The sequence below is a fragment of the Serinus canaria genome, chromosome 1A (genome assembly GCF_022539315.1).
Source record: "Serinus canaria isolate serCan28SL12 chromosome 1A, serCan2020, whole genome shotgun sequence".
NCBI lineage: Eukaryota > Metazoa > Chordata > Aves > Passeriformes > Fringillidae > Serinus > Serinus canaria.
This window is the reverse complement of record NC_066314.1, coordinates 46026965-46044997: the sequence shown is the minus strand read 5'-3', so window position 1 is coordinate 46044997 and position 18033 is coordinate 46026965. Positions and strand designations below refer to the sequence as shown.

General features: G+C 41.7%; 1 protein-coding gene across 7 annotated transcripts in view; it reads right to left on the bottom strand.

Annotated features, from left to right (window-relative positions):
* Window positions 1-17273, bottom strand: part of CNOT4 (CCR4-NOT transcription complex subunit 4) — a 76948-nt gene extending 59675 nt beyond the window's left edge. For 6 of the 7 annotated variants that reach the window (XM_050986460.1, XM_050986464.1, XM_009086626.4 and 3 more), the window contains exon 1: window positions 16907-17273. The gene's annotated coding sequence lies outside the window, so the exon portion shown is untranslated. Of the gene's footprint in view, window positions 1-16258; window positions 16278-16906 lie in introns of those variants that run through there. The other variant, XM_050986453.1, reaches the window with a different exon arrangement.
* Between the last annotated feature and the right edge of the window lie 760 nt (window positions 17274-18033).

Below are 18033 nucleotides of genomic sequence, written 5' to 3'. Positions count from 1 at the left end.
TGTGTGCAGACATGAGAAAATAAAACAATGGGTCATATTGCACTGCTACTGTTGTGTGGGCTAGTGTGTGTGTGATTCCAGACCTATAATAGAAACTTTACAGTGTGGTTTAGTCTTCATCTGCAAGGTGCTGAATAGTAACTAAATATTTTAAAGAGCAACCTGAAAACCCATATTACTGTTCCTACATCAGAGTGGAGTGGTTGCCACTGTCCCTAATAGCAATGTCCTCTTTCAAAATCAAAGCATTAGATTTACTTAGCATTAAATCTACTTCTTGAGTTATACAAAGATATTTCTCAATATTTTTTCTGAGGACTTAAGAGAGACAGCAGGGGAATATCATATTATTCAGGGATATAACACCCAGGGTATCTGCTTCCTGACAAGGAACAGTTTACACATTCCGGGTTCTTTTAACACCCATCTGCATGATGGGCCAGACCCATACAGTAATAAAGAGAGGATAAAGTAATCTGTACAAACAGTAAGACCACATACAGTATATTCTCCTCCTCTGACAATAAAATTAGAGATTTTTATCCACTTTAAGATAGGACACTTGTCTTAGGAAGAGGTTAGTGTTTCATCCTTATCTACTGTAACAGAAAAGTCTCATGATCAGTACTGTGCATACAGATAGGTAAATCAGATGCTGTCAAGAGTTTACACTGATAACAAAACACATGGAAAAATGCTGGTAGCTGAGACTGCCTATAAAGCATTAGTGTGCCTGTAGATAGTCAACAATGAATAGTCAGGGTGAATAAAAGCACCTTTGGTTTTATAGTGCTCTCCAGCCATTTTGTTTATTAATATCTAGTTATGTATGCAGGTTTCAACTACATCACTGTTCCCAAATTCATACCAGATCATCAGTTACATAAATTCCCACCTCTTATACAAACAGCAAGCCTTTGGAAAGGGATGAAATATTCTTGCTACTGTTGGAACATGAGCAACTCAATTCCCTGACCTTGTGGAAGGAAATGCTCCTTGGGTGGAGCAGGTAGTGCAGAGAAGAAATCCAGTTATAGAGTAATAGAAAAGTAACATCCTCTCCCAGGCAGAGGAAAGCACGCTGACATCAGTCAGTGGCAAGGACATGCTTCCCACAGCCCCATTCCTTAGGGTAACAGATTACAACAGCTGCCAGGTTAGCTGCCTTCTATGTACGGCAAGAGCTAAACCAACCCCACACAGAATTTACATTATTTCTCCCCCACAAGCAATCTCAAGGTAAAGAACTATGTTCCAGTAACCATCTTTTGATGAAAACTCCACAGTTCAGTTTTTCAACTTTCAGATGAAAACAGTTTCTATGAAAGACTAAAAAATTTTCTGAATACATTTAAAAGAGCATTAATAGTCCCACAAGTTGTTTTAAGTACTTGAAAAACATAGCTATGCACAAGATTAAGAATGTTAAAGCACACTGAATATTCCGTCTAGATTAAATGCACAGACAGCATATAAAATAGCACATCACTGTGCAGAATTAAGTCACAAGTCACTTTGGTACCTCTGTGTTCAGGGTGTAGCAAAGGCAAAGCACATGCCCAGTTTTCCTTCAGCAGGACAGAGATCAAGGACAGCCACAAGAGAAGATGAGCATGAACATGAAGAAAACTTGTCTCCTCCTAGCACTGCACACTTCTGCAGAGTCCTGAAACTGCCTAAGAGAAAGAAGCCAACCTCATGCCTTGCATATACTCCTACATTCATCCTACTCTAAAAAAGCCATAGAGTTTGTACGTTGAGATTGCATCTTTTTTTAAACCAATGCATATAATGAACTAGTTTATTGGTCTAACACAAGGTACTCTCTCTGCACCCAACAAGATGCTACTTCTGCAGCCCTCATTTTGGACAGGGAACAGGATGACAAAGTCTGACACTTTAAAAATTCAGTAATTACTGACTGATATATTAAAGGGCCTATTTATAATTTATATTCAACACTTGATACAAAGCTACTTCCCAAATTTTTATCACCAATAAAGATAAATCTATCTTAGAGTGTGCATAAGAATGAAAATTAATAGTAATTTACCTTGTTATTCTCAGTAAACAACAAAAGGAGAAACATTGTTATTTGGAAAGTAAATAGATCAAAATCAACTACATTATGGCAGAGAAAACCAATAGCTACACCTAGGGGTGGGAGGGGTAAAAGAGCTCTTTAGGATACTCTTGGAACATACACATTTTAAGTCATCCACTATAGCAAAGTCTTTCCAGACAAGGTAAAAGGAAAAAACCAGACCCCTCAGCACATAACTGAGCAGTAAAATAAGTATCTTGCATCAGTTTAAAAGGGATCAAAAAATCCCTGAAGTATCTATTAAACAGTCATTCCACAGTGTCTGTAATAGGCAGCATTATCATTGCTGAACATCTCAACTGCATCTGCTTCCTATTTAAATGTGTTTGCAAATCTCACATTTGCTCTTTTCTCCCAGATCAACACAAATTCGGGGTATAGGTGGCAAAATTCATTACATATAGGTATGTAAATAATACCAAGTATTTTAGGCAGAACTGCAGTGGCATATGCACTTTGCACAGAAAAAAAATTAACTTAGAACAGCTTAAACTGAAAAGTTTACTGTTCTCCACAAAACATACAGGATCTGCTTCTCAACTTTCATCAACCTTTAAAAGTAATTTTGTCTTTCAGAATTGTTTTTTAATACTAATTATCTACAAAAGGACTATGATGTAGAATTGAACAAATATAAGTGGCCTTCTCCCTCCTTTCAAGAAAGCTCACACTTGTTACAAATGTTACACTTGCATTTTTAGACAAAGACAATAATATTTTATTTTCAATATATCTAGCAGCAGTTAAAATACAGATGTAATTCACTACAATTATATAGGAGGGAAACAACAGAAAACACATTTTATGTTTAACAGTTCCAAGAACAAAAAAAGGCATAAAAAAATCATACACTTAGATGAAGTGCTTGTTCTTCATCTCCTCTGCTCTTCGAATACAACACAAAAATTTTGTTTACAGAGCACATCTACAGTAGCCACTGAACATTCTAGAATTCTGACCTTCCAGCTGGCACCTAGATCCAACTCAGAGTTGGTCCCAGTCAGGACAGGGTTAGTTTTTACAGTAGTCAGAAAGGGGGCATTGCTATGACACAGAGGTTATTCTAGGCCATTTCCCAGGGATGGGAGAGTCCATTCCTTCTGGGTCACACAGTACAGTGGAGGCAAGTCAAGTATTGTCAGGAGTTTCCTGGGATGAGCAATCACTTGTGCATCATCCACCTCTTTCTTGCACCCTCTGTCATTTGTATTGCTGCTGTTACTGTTCCATGCCTTATCTCATTGCTGTTTCTGGCAAATTCTTACCTCAACACATGGTCTTGACCTTTCTGCCTCCATTTCTCCTCCCCAGCCTGCTGTAGAGGGAGGGAGGAGTGAGCAAGCTGCTCGTGGTTTGGAGTATTTCAGTGGAACACTAAGTTGCAGAACACCACTTGTACAGCACAGCACACATGTAAACTACTCACTACACCTGTCAGCCCAGGTATCCAGCACCCACACTAACCCACAGAGTGCCCTTAACAAACTAAGTTACCATCCATGGAGAGAAACCAAGAAACGGCCAGAATAAAGAATGAAGTACCTTTGCATTCCTCCAGGCCAGAATTAGTGTATGATTATTTGCATTACATCTGCTAAACTTCCATGACTGACAAAAAAATGAAGAGTAGTACTAGATACACAAAAAGCTCAAACACTTCCTTTACAACATTCTATAAAGGTTTATAAACACATGTATTCATTTATCAATTCCTAATTAGTTGTACTTTGCAAGTGCCATTAAACCCTCACAAGTCTTAAGTGTGATGAGTGATAATTACTGTCCAGTGCTTTGCTTTTAAAGGAAATACAAGTCCTAATATGCTGAAAAATTACATGTCCTTCAGATTTCACCTAAGAGCACTACTAAGATAATAATGAGTTAGTTTAAAAACACGTTTCTAATTACTCAAACAAAATTCCCAAGCCTGAGAAAGAATACCTGCAAAATCTAGAATAACTAGTGTAAAGGACATTACCTATTGGTACAATGCAAAGATGGAGCTAATTGCTAGGACCAGATTTTCCTTCATTCTCCCAAGAGACTCTGCAGAAGATATGAAAGACCATTACAATGTTCAACACCTAATTTTATCTTTCATTAGGGGCTCTATTCATAGTCCTGATCATCACACTGAAGCTACCTAAAGATCTTAGACTAAATTCTGCCGTAAGATAAATCATACTGCATTTGCAGTTACAAATTGGAGAAATAAATCTGGATTATCAAAATTATGCTTTTTAGCCAACAGAAGTAAAATATGTTTCTCCTGCTTTCTACATAGACACAACTAAAGAAACAAACATTTACCCAAATACAAAACCCTGTTGCTATTCCTGGGGCTTTGGACAGAAGTACTTAACCTGAAGGACAAACAACAAAAACCTTACAAGGGAGACTGGAATAAAACCCCACAACCACCCCACACACACACAATCCAGCCCAACTTTAATACTAAATCACTTTTATTCCAACACACTCTCAGCCTGACTACAGCTGTGGAAGGGAAATGTCTGCAACTGCAGTACCATGGACAGTGTATGGAAAAGTTGATAGAATCATAGAATAAGCTGAGTTGGAAGGGAACCATCGGGATCACTGAGTCCAACTCCTGGCCCAGCTCAGGACACCTCAACACCACACACCATGTGCCTGAGAGCAGTGTCCAAATGCTTTTTGCATGTGCCATTGACAACTACTCACTCCCAGAGTCCATCACTTCCACTAAAAAAATGCCACCCTCACCCCCCCCCAACCCACTCATCCTCCCCACACCTCTTCTGCCCTGCCTATTCCTCCTGAAGAGCCTGCAACCATCCAAGAGGGCACACTAATCACAAGACTCATCACACCAGGTTTCACTTATGCCAACATCAGATTTCTAGGACTGGGCCAACACTTGGAGCTAGTCTTGCTTATTCCTCATGCTGCCTGTATTGGTGTAAAAACATTTCAGTTGTGGTACTTTGTAGCATTGAGGGATCCCATCAGTGCTCATTTCCTTGAATTTTGGCACACCATCCCATTGCACATTACTGGCAAGCCTGGTATTTTCCCATTCCCTTTTGAGCATTTTATCACTGAGTTTTTAAGCAACCACCTTGAACTTTAGGAAGATGAACATCCTGTGTCTGTGCAAGAGACTCAGACATTCTGCATTACATCCATAAGCTTCAGTATTTACATCAAGGAGTACCTTTAAGTTTAAATAAACCTTCCTGCACTTCCACTGAAGCCACATCTGCTTTAAGCCTATTAACATAGTATCACTGAATTGGAAGGGACCTTAAAAAGCACCTAGCTCCAACACCCCTGCCATGAGCAGCAACACCTTTTGCAATAGACGAGGTTGTTCAGAGCTCCATCCCTCCTGTCCTTGAGTACTTGTAGACATAGGGCATCCACAGCTTCCCTGAGCAACCTGTGTCAATGTCTCACAGTAATGATTTTTTTTCTAATATCTAAGCTAAGCCTACTCTCAGTTTGACTGTCACTACATGATGCTTTCTGGGCTGTGAGTGCCATTGCTGGGTCATGTCCGAGCATGAGGGTCAGCCCCTCATCCCCCAGTACCCTCAAGTCCTTCTCAGTGGGGCTACTCTTGACCTGTTCCTCCCCCAGCCAGCCAGATACCTGGGGTTGCTCCATCCCAGGTGCAGGCACCTTGCACTTGGTCTTGTTAAGCCTCATGTAAGTTTATAGGCTTATCATTGATTTTTAGTTTCAAGCTCTAACATGGACAGTTTTATATTCATGAAGCTGAGGATGGTTAGAGTTTTTGCTAAAGATTCACAGAATAATCCCAGTTGGAAAGGATCTCTAGGGTTCTCCATTCAACCTCCTTCTCAAATCAAAACCAGAAAAACAAGTCTATATTACACTGTGCTGTATCCAGCTGGGCATCAAAACATTCAAAGCTGAACACTGCAGAACCTCTTTCACCTGTCACAATAATTGTCCCACCCCACAGAGAAACATGCTCATCCTAAATGAAGTTATTTTAATGCATGCCTGCCATCTCTTGCCAGCCTTCCACACACCGCCCTAGCAAGCTCGGCTCAGTATCTCCAATAGCGTGTCCATAGGTACTCCAACCATTAGTTCTTCCTGCTTCCCAAAATCTTTTCTGCAGCCTGAGGATGCATCCCTAACAGCAGACACAATTTTAGCAAACTGTTACTTCTTATACACATCTGCTAGATTTAAATCCTTCCAACACAAAGACAAAGTTTTGTTTCAAAGCAGCTGTTATCTTTATCCTTGCACTTCCCCAGAAACAACTGCAGGAACTAAGAACTCATATTAAAATCTGCTCTAGTACAAGCTACAATGAGTTATACGTACTGTCTTTCTGGGGCCACTATAGCCCCTCTCTACGATGTAGATCAACTCTAAAGACAACATCTCCTATTCAGCCTCCAGCTCTGTTTCTAAATTAGAATTAAAAGTTATGGATGAACTTCTAGAAAAACATCATACAGTTGAATGAAGAGTTGTAATTTCACAAGAGCATATTTACACACACACACAGGAAGAAAAAAAGATGCCCTGAACTGAAGGAGAAATAAAAGAGCAAACCAACAACCAAGCCTCAAAGATCAGAAATATATCAGGGAGGAAAATAGGAGTACATTATTAGGGCTGCTGTCTAAACCATTGTTGGTTTAGACAAAACCATGCACCAAAAAAAGTAGTAACATTTCCAAGGACACTACAAGTACTCTAGCACTTGAAGCAAATTCCTGGTAAGGTAAGGTACCCTACCAACAATTACACACAACTTCCTGTATCAGTCTTCCCAATCCTCCAAAGTTACTTATCAGTCTAACAATAAGATATTTCAGGACAGCAACAGCTCTTCAGAAAAAGTCCCACACTCTTTGATAAGGCAAATAACATCAGGAATTAGTAACCACTGGAAAATTCACATCATGACTAATCAGTCAAAAAATCCCAGAGACAGGGGAAGGAGTAAAGAAGAAATGTATCCAAAGCTTTATTTTATACCTCCTATCAGTAAGTGAGATGTGTTCCAGCACTTCTCAAAAGAAAAGGCTGGGGGGCTACAGATACTGGAAGAGGCAGTAAAAAGGAATCTTCTCCATATTTCTCTGGAAAACCCGCATTCTGTATTTCATTCACAGCTGAAGGGGAGCAAATATGTCAGAAAAAAGGCTGTACTCATCATCCAGCCCATTAAATAAAAATCTACACAGATAAAATAAACTTTTGCACAGGCTTAAAATCATTCTTCAGAATCCTTGAGAAACTACCAAGAAATACAGGGAACAAGGAGGATTTGGTCAGCCTCTTCAGGCTCATCCTAAAACTTGGGAGACAGCAGCCACCGCCCCCAGATTCACTCTCAGCCTTTAGTCACAAGTGGAAAAAAAGCAAACCTGACTCCTGCAAAACATGGCAGTGTTCGCCCCTCACTACAGTCAGGAGAGGCGAGTCAGTTTAAGCCCCAGGTAAATGAACACTGGACAACTGGGAGACAGAACATTATTAGCTGAGCAACTAACCGGGGCCCCCAGCCTGATAAAGAGAGGAAACTGTTTCAGCAGGTGCAGAGAAGGGCCACAGATGAGCAGAGGGCTGCAGTATCTTTCCTATGACGTTGAGGTTTTTCAGCTGGCAGAAGAGAAGGCTCCAGGGAGACCTGGATAGCAGCCTTCCAGTATCCCATGGGGGGGCCGACAAGAAGTACAGAGAGGGACTCTTCTCAGGAAGGAAGTGATATGACTAGGGGTAAAAGTTTTAAACTGAAAGAGGGTAGATTTAAATTAGATCTTAGGAATCTATGATCTTAATTAGATCATAGATTCGTCACTATGAGGGTGGTGAGACACTGGGAACAGGCAGTCTAGAGATGCTGTGGATGTCCCATCCCTGGAAGCGTTCAAGGCCAGGCTGGATAGAGCTTTAAGCAACCTGGGCAATTGCAAGGTGTCCATGCCCATAGCAGGAGTGTTGGAGTGAGATGATCTTTAAGGTCCTTTTCAAACCAAACCATTCTGTGATTCTATGAACTTGCCTATACTTTATTTCCACTTTAAACCTAAGTCAACACAGAAATGCATTAAAACCTAATTGAATTTAGGCAATGCTCAAGGCAGAAAACCAAAATACTACAAATTAAGGCTGTGATCCTACAAACATTTAAGTAGTCAACTTTACCCAATGGAATAGATCTATTGATGATAATGAGGTTAGAGAACATGTTTGAAACAGAGAAACATAGCCTACATTTGCAGTATTAGCTTAAAAAATGTAAGTTTTATTATAACAATTTCCTACCCTGAGCACTGCTGTTACACAATATAACAGTCTTAATATGTAAATACACAAGGCACAATGGAACTGTAAAGATACAATAGAAGTTTAATACATACAAACCCACTTACACTTTAAAGAGACTACAGTTACACCAAGGTATCTACACTTAAAATTTTTCAAGAGTGAGAAATAAAGCATTAGCCCCTTTAGCTAGTAATTGCAAAGCCCAGTGGAAAAAATAAATGAGTGAACCATTTCAGCTTTTTCTTGATATGTATCTGGGAGGTAAAGTCAGTTCCAAATATAGCACATGTCCTGTGCTCAAACTTGTGGCACTATCTGAAAGTAGGTGGAATAAGGCCTGTGGCTTATTTCTTGTTTCATGCTGGAAATTACAAAGGATGAAGCTTCTCTAAAATCTGAAATTCTCTAGCACACAATTCAAGGCAATAAAGTTTCTTTTTTAGTAATTTATAAAACAGTTCTGTAACATAAAAGGTACATCTAATTAAAAGGTAAGAGCAAATAAATCCAATGAGCTATCAGTTCTATTAGCTGAAGAAACAGATCAGCTTGGAGTTCACTATGGAAAATAAGAATACTATGCTCAAGACATCATCTGCTTCAGACAAGAGCGGGATGCTGTTTCAATACCATGTATTGACATTGGAGTCAGCAGAAAATGGTAAAAACATCTACCACGTTACAGCCACACTCAATTTCAGTTTGGAGCTGCTTTGGCTTCTACAGAGAATACTTAGAATTTTACTTTACTTTCCATTCTGCAATTTAAAAAATGAGATTTATTTCAAAAAGCAAACAATTAATTTAATGAGAAGCACAGAAAAATTTCGGAGAGTCGAAGAACCTTCTAATCACACACGCTCCACATACCTGCTAGAAATTCAAAAAGCAAGTTGCTCTGCACAAAATATTCACCCATATCATAAATACCTATTCCCACATATCTGCTATCCAAGCTATAACTGCCTACTTCTGTTTTTCAGGGAAATACAGATTTGTTGCTAAAAAACAAAGTTGAGAAAGATCAAGACCTGCATTGAGGGAAGCACCTTTATCCCAGTGAGGAATAGAACATAGAGAACTGTTTGAACATAATCTATATCCTGTGGTAAACAAATTTTAGACACATATAAAGCAATTTCTTAGGGAAAAAAAAGGGGAAAACAATGAGAAATAACAGCATCAGCTTCCACAAATTTAAGCAGAAAGTGTAGTACTGGATTTATATAAATTCCTTCTACTGCTACCTCCACTACCTGGAGCTGCATTAACTCAGGCAGGTGAACTTAAGGAGTCATTTGGTACATATGAAGTGCTGAATAAAATCCCAAACAATTTGTCAGATGCAACAAATATATGTTATAAAAAGCACAGAGGTTCAAGCTGACTGCAAATGCACTTGCCCAACATATCCTTTAAATGCTGTGATGTTTTAATATTAAGAGACAGGTCTGAGGTTTTACCAACCAAGAGCAGCTGAATGCAATTCCTTTGCAGAAGCCTAAGCCCATATGAGACAGAAACTAACCAAAATCCATAAGAAAATCAAACAACTGCCTCAAGAGAACAAAGAACTGGCTGACAGATTTAAGTTCCTTTAAAACTAGAAGAAAAAAAAAACAAAATGAAGACATTAAGGATGCCTCAGAAACATTTGTGCTGTTGTCAGCTTTGAGAATATGCTCTTGGATATCTGATTTTCTTTTTAGTAATAAGTAAAACAAAAACCCAAATAAAACAGAGAGTGACACTGAGTCCATCTCCTCCCTTATACTTTCATATACTATGGTACTTTCTAAGTCCATCACAAGTCTTAGGAAAAACAGTACAATCAAAAGATGCTGCACTGCACCTCTGTAGAAGTTACCTGTACCAGGCTTTCAGAGGTGGCACACACTGAATACAGCAGAAACAGCAGCTGGTACTAAGTAGCTCATTTGTTAAGAGCAGATGACTACAGCACTGCAAATGCCAAAAGGAACCTAACCCTCCCTCTCACCTCATTACACCAAATCACATAAATTTGAAAACAAACTTTGCTGCACCTCTGGTCAATAGTTTAATATATATGTGCAATGAATTTAAAAAAAAATTACCCTTACAGTGGTAACTGGTATTCATTACAAAAAGAGACAGAATAGCCATTTTACTCCAAAACTGCCTATTTTCTGACTCTTCACTTACACTCTATACAACTACGCTCTAAGAATAAAAGCCATGTGCCACTGCAGGCTTCCTTAAAAAGATGGCTGTAGAGTGTTCTCTTTTTGGACACTGAAGTCAAAAGCAAATAGCTAGATTCCCAGGAAAAGATACTACAGAACCAATTCTAAGCAGTTTCTACCCAAGGTATGGTGTTTTCTTCTGACCGTCAGAGTCACATGGTCACACAACACAGCTGGCTCTCACCAAGTTTCACTGTGCTATGTATGTATACCCTAGTAACCAGAGGAATAGTTCTCACACAAGGTATGCCCCTGCCCCACGCCCAGAGAATCACAAGCCTCAAGTTAAATCAGAAAGAGAGCATGAGCACAAAAATTTAAGAAATTAATGTCTCTAAAAGGGCTCAGTGAAAGGAAGAAGCCATTACACTGGTGAAAATGTGAGACTGGACATAATTGTAAGCATGCTTCAAGGTATAACTACTACTCAAGGCTCAAATCAAAGTGTAATCCAGTCAGATAAAACTACCAATGTGCAGAAGACAGCCTGATATAAGAGCTGCTATTCCCTTAAACTTCCCAGCTGTTCTTCCATATTTTCAACGTACACTAACAGTTACGTAAAGGAAAACCAGCAATCATCTTCTGGTTTCAGACTGATCACCTATGTTCTAGAACCAGCTTGCCACTAACTGTGAAACCATTAATATGTTAAATATATGCTTTACTAAATGAAAGGATTAGCAAAGGAGCTTTCAAAGATGGAAGGAAGCTCTAACTTCTCGAACGTGGTTTCTCAGTTATAAATTACTTGCCCCTTAACCTAGGATGAAGTTTCACAAAAGGGAAGATTACCTTCTTAGGAAAAGAGATTCAGCATGCTAAATGATCAACAGAAACACATGCAAGAAGGCTCGTTCAGAGGAGCAGCAGTTACATGATAAATGGCAGTAAGATTAAGTCACTAGGCAAATTGGATTAATGCTACTGGGCCCCTCTCAATTCAGACCAGTGTGTTTTACAGAACTTCAGGAGTTTAGGAGCTCCTACAGTTCACACTGATTGAGGGAAATGCATTCAAATTAACTATTGGGCATGCTGACCCATAAACACTAATTTTGACCTAGCAAGTTCTGGCCTTTTATTTTATGCTAGTTTAAGAGCTCTCAGGGGACAGACACACTTTATGAATGAGATACTGAAGACTAATTCTAGATTTCATTCAATAAAAAAAAAAAAGTCACATGTCATGAAGCAGGAGCTATTCAAAGACAGGGAACAGTTTCTATTTTTGAATGTCCAACAGCCCAAGGTAATATCTACAAATGATAGAAAAGCTTTAGGTCTTTAACTGACAGGTACAGCTATAGCTACACATACCTATCTTCATTCATTATATCTGGAGTGAAGACAAAGACAAAAAAGTAGCTGAATACTTTTGTCCCCACAGCTAGTGATTATTGCTACAGATTTCTTCCCTGTCCTGTTTTTCTGTAATTCTAGGCTGTAGTAGAAAACAAACTCTGAACAAGAGCCACCACATGCTTACCTATCTGGGACACAACCTTCATCAAAACTTCTATTACAAATTCTTCAGGTAGGCAGTTCCAAAGCACATACAAATATAATTACTTCCTCCCAGTCCTGCACTCAAATTATGTTTGTTTTTTTTTTAAGAAGGCAACTTAATGTAACTTGTAGTAAGAGACAGGTTTAGAAATAACAAAACTACTCCACCTGCAAGTACAGTATTTCACACTCGAGGTGTCTTGGCTCATCTATCTTGCAATTTGAATATACACTATTCAAGCAGGATCCACATAAAATCCATACTGGGGAAAGAGACTCTAAACCAAAATATAACATAAAGTCTGCTTTCAAATAAATATCATCCATTGAATTCAGTGCTCCCGAAAAAAAATAAGCTGAAAAATTGTTAGCAAGTCTACCTATGCAATGTATTTTATTCTACAAAGAATAAGTTCACTACCCTTTTAGTTAGTACTTTTGCATATCAAATCTTATCTGGAAGAAAACATTTAAGAACATCCACACCAGGAAAAAAATAAATGCCCCTTCTGTTAAGCAAGGAAAAGATCAGGCCTCAGCAGTGTGAAACATAAGCACTCAACCACAAAAAAGGCCTAAAATTGGCCCAAAGTAAAACCTGGGATGCAGCACTACTTGAAAATCACAGCACACATGCCTATGACATTTTTTGGCCATCCCTACAAAGCTCATGTGATTCTGTTTCAAATTTGAAGAACTCATTAGAAGTGAAGACAGAAGTGTGCTGCCATTTTCGCAGTTTCTTTCACTTCATTTGTTTTGAAAAGAGAAAACAACAGCAAAAAAAAAATCAAACCCCAACAACACAAAAACACCACCCCAAATTTCTAGTGCTAATAATTGATTCTTGCAATCAAATACAAAATACTGCCATATCACCTTCCAGCAATGAAAGGCTGCTAGGCTGAGAAAAGTAAAATATTCAAAGCCCAGAAGGGGATCAGACAGTACAAGAACCTGCACTATAACAAGGGACCCTCCATCCCTCCACCAAGATACACAGAAGTCCAATTACTTTACATCTGATTTTGTAGTCAATTGAAACCCACTTCATATTAGGCATCTATTGCTCTCAAGACAACAGTGAGATAGAAGAAACAGATCCTGGGATCACAGTAAATAGAAAGCTACTCACAGATGAAGTTTTCCATTCTTCTCTTGCAAGAGAACAGAACTGGATCAAAATTAGACAGCACAGATCAGAGAACAAGCCTTAGCAAAGATCCAAGCTCCCTTTCCACCAACTTCAGAAGCATGTTTGCTTGATCTATACATCCACCTTTATTTTTAATTCAGTGACTAAAGGATTAAGAAAAATCTCCCTTATGCTGATTCCAACCTATTTTTCCCCCATTTGAAAACTAGCAACAGATGAAACACCTTAATAAAAATACACTAACAACTGATTAACCATTATGAAATCAATATTAACATATTTTGCTCCAGAATAAAATCATAGCCTTCAGGATACACAGAAAATGATGAGAAGTGTCATTCCCTGGGCCTGTATTTGTCTTGATAGCTCTGGATCCAGGATTCCTCAAGTTGTTAAAGTACATGCATGAGATTTATGAATACCTTATTTTGCAGATCCATGGTTAGAAAACACTTGCAAGCTCCATTTAAATGATGATAGACTCCTACGAGAAATACCTTGAAGTTGTCAATTTCCCAGAACAGCCAAGTGGAAGGACAGAAAATAAAACATATCACCACAAAAATTTCTTGATTTTAGTACTACGTGGAAATCACTAGTTTAAACATGAGTTCTTCCCTTTGAGCTGATGCAGCCAGTCTAATAACAGCTAACCAGAAGCCAAAACCAGTATCCTGAATACTCACTAAATTTGTATAATCTTGAATACAAATTTGAAATAAGGAGACTTTTTCAAACCCATACAAAAAAAACACCATCTGACAAAACCAAGCACGCCAAAGTTTCTGGTGTGACAGAAAAAAACCCACTTTGGTAAAAACGTGCACCTAACTGGTCCAAACAGTCTAATGCAAAAATGCATACATGCTTTTACTTAGGTATGCTATATTCATATTTCCTGCTAGGCACTTGCACTGTCCTCCCAACTTACTTACAGAAAGAACCAGAAGGTCTGAGCAGCAGCTCAAGCCATGCCAAACTTTTTGCTACTAAACTTAATTTTCCAAGTCTGGAAAGTATTTACAGTTGTTAAAATGCTAACAAGTGTTAACCGACCTTCAGAAAGGAAAAATTCATGGACTATTCTCCAAGAAAACAGAAGAGAGCAGCCCAGAGGGATGGGGACTCTATTTATTCACAAAGCTCTATCTATCTCCTCCATCCAATAAAAAGGGGACTAATCAGGTAGAAAGATACACACTGAAAAAAACCAAAAAAAACCGCATGAACATCTTTAAAGAGACAAAGCATTCAGGACATTGAAGCAAGGTAAGTTATGCAGTCTTTCACAAATGCACTTACTCAAGTTATCTCAGCAATACAGCATAACTGCAAGTGGGACAAGAGGTGGTTTGTACAACCTAAGGCACTATTCACCGTGTGAAAGTTTAAGAACCCTTGACCCTAGCAATCTTGCTGAGCAAGTCATTTCCTTCCAGCATGTGTTAAGGCCTATAGATCAGCCTCATCTTACCATAACAACCAAGGCCCAAGATGCAATCTGTGATCAGCCACTTAACAGTTACCTGTGCTTACAGACTGGTCTATTTGAAATAATCTCATTTATTTCAAAGAGGCAGGTGAGATTTTGAGCAATAGTTGCCAGAGTTAAGCCTTCAGGGCCCATACTTAGGATCTTGGTCAGAGCTATTTCAAAAACATTTAACTCACAAAGAATATCCTGACTTCTATGAACAAAAGCCACAAAGGAAAACACGTACTTTTACACAAAGATGATTTTTTATTAAGTAAAAAAAGCCACGTACTTGTGTATACTCTCTCACCAGCCTTTTTAACCCAAGTTTTTTATTTAGTTGGCACTCCAAGGATGTTCTTAAACTTTCTGAGGTACCAAGAAACTAGTAGAGCACTATTCCTGACAGACACTCATCACTGTTTCTCTGTTAAGAGACAAACTCAGGATCCTCCAACACCCCTAATTTTAGCTAAAAAGCTAATGAGAAGCACCTGAAGAAACATGCAAGTAAAAAGAATACATAATTTTATCACTGTATTCCCCCTTTCCAAAACAATCTTTTCCCCTAAAATGAACTTAGTTTGCAATTCAGCCAAGTTCAACTGCCAAGCCTTTCTAAACATTTGTTCATCTTGTTTATGAAATGGAAACTCTATCACAGAATTCCAAAAGCCTAAGGTGCAGCACAGCTGAATCCTAGACCACAAGTTAGATCACTACGTTATTACAGAGGTGCTAAGAAACTAGCAGTACATTTGGCCATTTGTAGGTCATCTGAAACTAATTCACCCTCTTGAGTCAAACAGCTGTTTTATTCCCTGCTCTTCATAAGCCTGTATTTCTTTTTCCCTTTCCTTTTTAAGCAGTGAAAGGGGCTAGAAAAAGTTTCATTCTTCTACATATTCATCTTTCAGTATGTGTGCTCTTCTGCTAGTGCCAGACACCATGTTTACATGAATATGAAGTCAAAGTACAGGGATGTTCAAGTCAAGACATTTCAAAACTAAAACAAAACACAGGCAGTAAAACACAGCAAGTTAGAAACCTGTACAGGCTCAGTTAACATGTGACTGGCCAACATTAACTCCTAAAACTTTTGGACAGGAGTAAGCCAACATCTGCAGGTCTAGATCCACAGCTTTAACCAGCTGATTTTGCTCACATTAACATACCCTCTGGAGAGAACTGCTTCTCCTATGAACAGCATACTTAGTTTTACCACACTGACAGAAGCATACAAGCCATGGACAATTAAATCCTTTCTGGTATAGTAACTAAGCATTTTAAGTTAATTATCTAGTGTATTTTCCCTCCCCTTTACTGTACATACAAAGGCACCGGCTGCTCAATTTTAAACTGGCAGGTAGAGCTGTCGCTAGAAGCAGGATGAGCACCCATACATACCCTCCTCATTTGCTTCTGCTAATACACGAAACGGAAAGAGCTTCTAGGATTTTGCAAGCAGGAGACAGAAAGTTACATACCGGTTGTTTTACTGACAGACAAATCTCAGGAGGTTGCACGGACTGTCCAAAATAACACCAAAATTAAGAGGCTGCCATTCACCATCTGTTTGCCTCTCCCTCAGGAAAAAAGTGCCTATCACAAGAAGAAATGGAGCCTGGCTCCAGGGAAGAGGAAGAAGAGGAGAGAGGAAATTTCCACGCAAATTCTAAGTGAATCACGCTGCGATGCCCGCGCCTGGCCGCACCGGCCTGGCCCGGCAAATGCGAGCGGTTCCGGGGCCACCGTCCCTCCGCCACCCCGGCCGGTGGCCCGGCCCGGCCCAAGGGCTTCCCCGCGCCGGAGGGGGGGGGGGCGAGGAGGAAATAAATACAGCCTCCTCCGGGCAGCGACACGGAGGGAGCCCCTTCCCCGGTGCCCCCGGGGAGGAGGAGCCGCCCGCTCGCCCCCGCGCCCTCCCCTTACGGCCCGGTGCCCTCGGCCCCCGGCAGCGGCCGGGCGCGTCCTCCCGTCGCCGGGGCTGCACCGGCGGGTGGGCTGCGGCCTGCGCCGTCCCAGCGAAGCCTCGGCGCTCTCGTAGTCAGAGCGGCCCGGCTCCCCCCCGCCTCCTCCTCGTCTCTCCTTCCCTCCTCCTTCCCTCCCCGGCCCGGCCTTCAGCTCGCACTCACCCGCCTTCCTCCTGCCTGCCCGGCCCGCGGTGCGTGTGCGCGGCTCTCCCTCTCAGGCTGCCCAGCGCGGCGGGGGCGGCCGGGCGGGTGGGTGAGTGAGCGTGCGGGAAAGGAGGCGAGGGGAAAAGGAGGAGAAGGGTGGGGAGGGAAGAAGAGAGGCGGCGAGGAAGGAGAGAAGCGGAGGGTAGAAACCCGCAGCGGCGCTCCTGGAGCGAGACGTGTGGCGGCAACCGGTCGGGCGCTCGGGCGGCTGCTCCGACGACCTTTACGCGAGGGACGGGCGATCTCCGAGCTCGGGGCGCTCCGCTGCCAGCCCGGCCACCATCTTACATTGGGGAGACTTGCCCCGGACGCCGCCCCCGCTGCGCGTGCGCTGCCGGCAGTGGGCGGGGAGCGGCGCGGGAGGGGGGACGGGGCGCGACGGCAGCGGCCGCGACGGCGCGGGGCATGACGGGACTTGTAGGCGGTGGCCGTGGCCCGGGCAGAGCGGGAGGTGGCGGTGGCGATGGCGATGGCGGCGGCGGCCCCAGCCCCAGCCGGAGCACGGTCCTCTTCTGCCAGGCCGGGGATCCAGAGCTCTCCACCGGGCAGGGCCGTCCCACCGCCCTGCTCCGGGGAGTCCCCGTCCATAAACTCCCTGCAACTTCAGCCACCTGTTGCTGGACATTGACACGCGCGGTTTTCAAGCAATGGGTTGATTTCTTTAAAAATATTTTTTTTCCCGACATTGGTGTTGCTTTGGGGTTTTTCCCCCTGGCGGGTCGAAGCGATCCCGTGTACCTCCCCGTCGGACTTTGCCGTTTGTTGGCTACAGCGTCGGGGCTGTGCTGTGCCGTGCCCGGAGCGCCTGGCGTGGCTGTCAGCGGCTCGGCCGGGGCTGGCCGCGGCAGCTCCGCCTCACGGCGCCCGGCCCCTCGCCCGCCGGCGGAGCGGGACTGCGCCCTGCCGCCGCCACAGCCGGCCGCGCCACCCCGCGCCGCCTCTCGCTTTATTCTCACTTCTTATTTTGTAGAAACTCAGAGAAACTGTGCTGCTTCTATCCCCTCTTTCTACCACAGGCGCCCTGTGCCATGGACCTGTTCAAATTAAACCTGTATCCCTCTCTTCTTGCTGTGATGCTGGGCCAA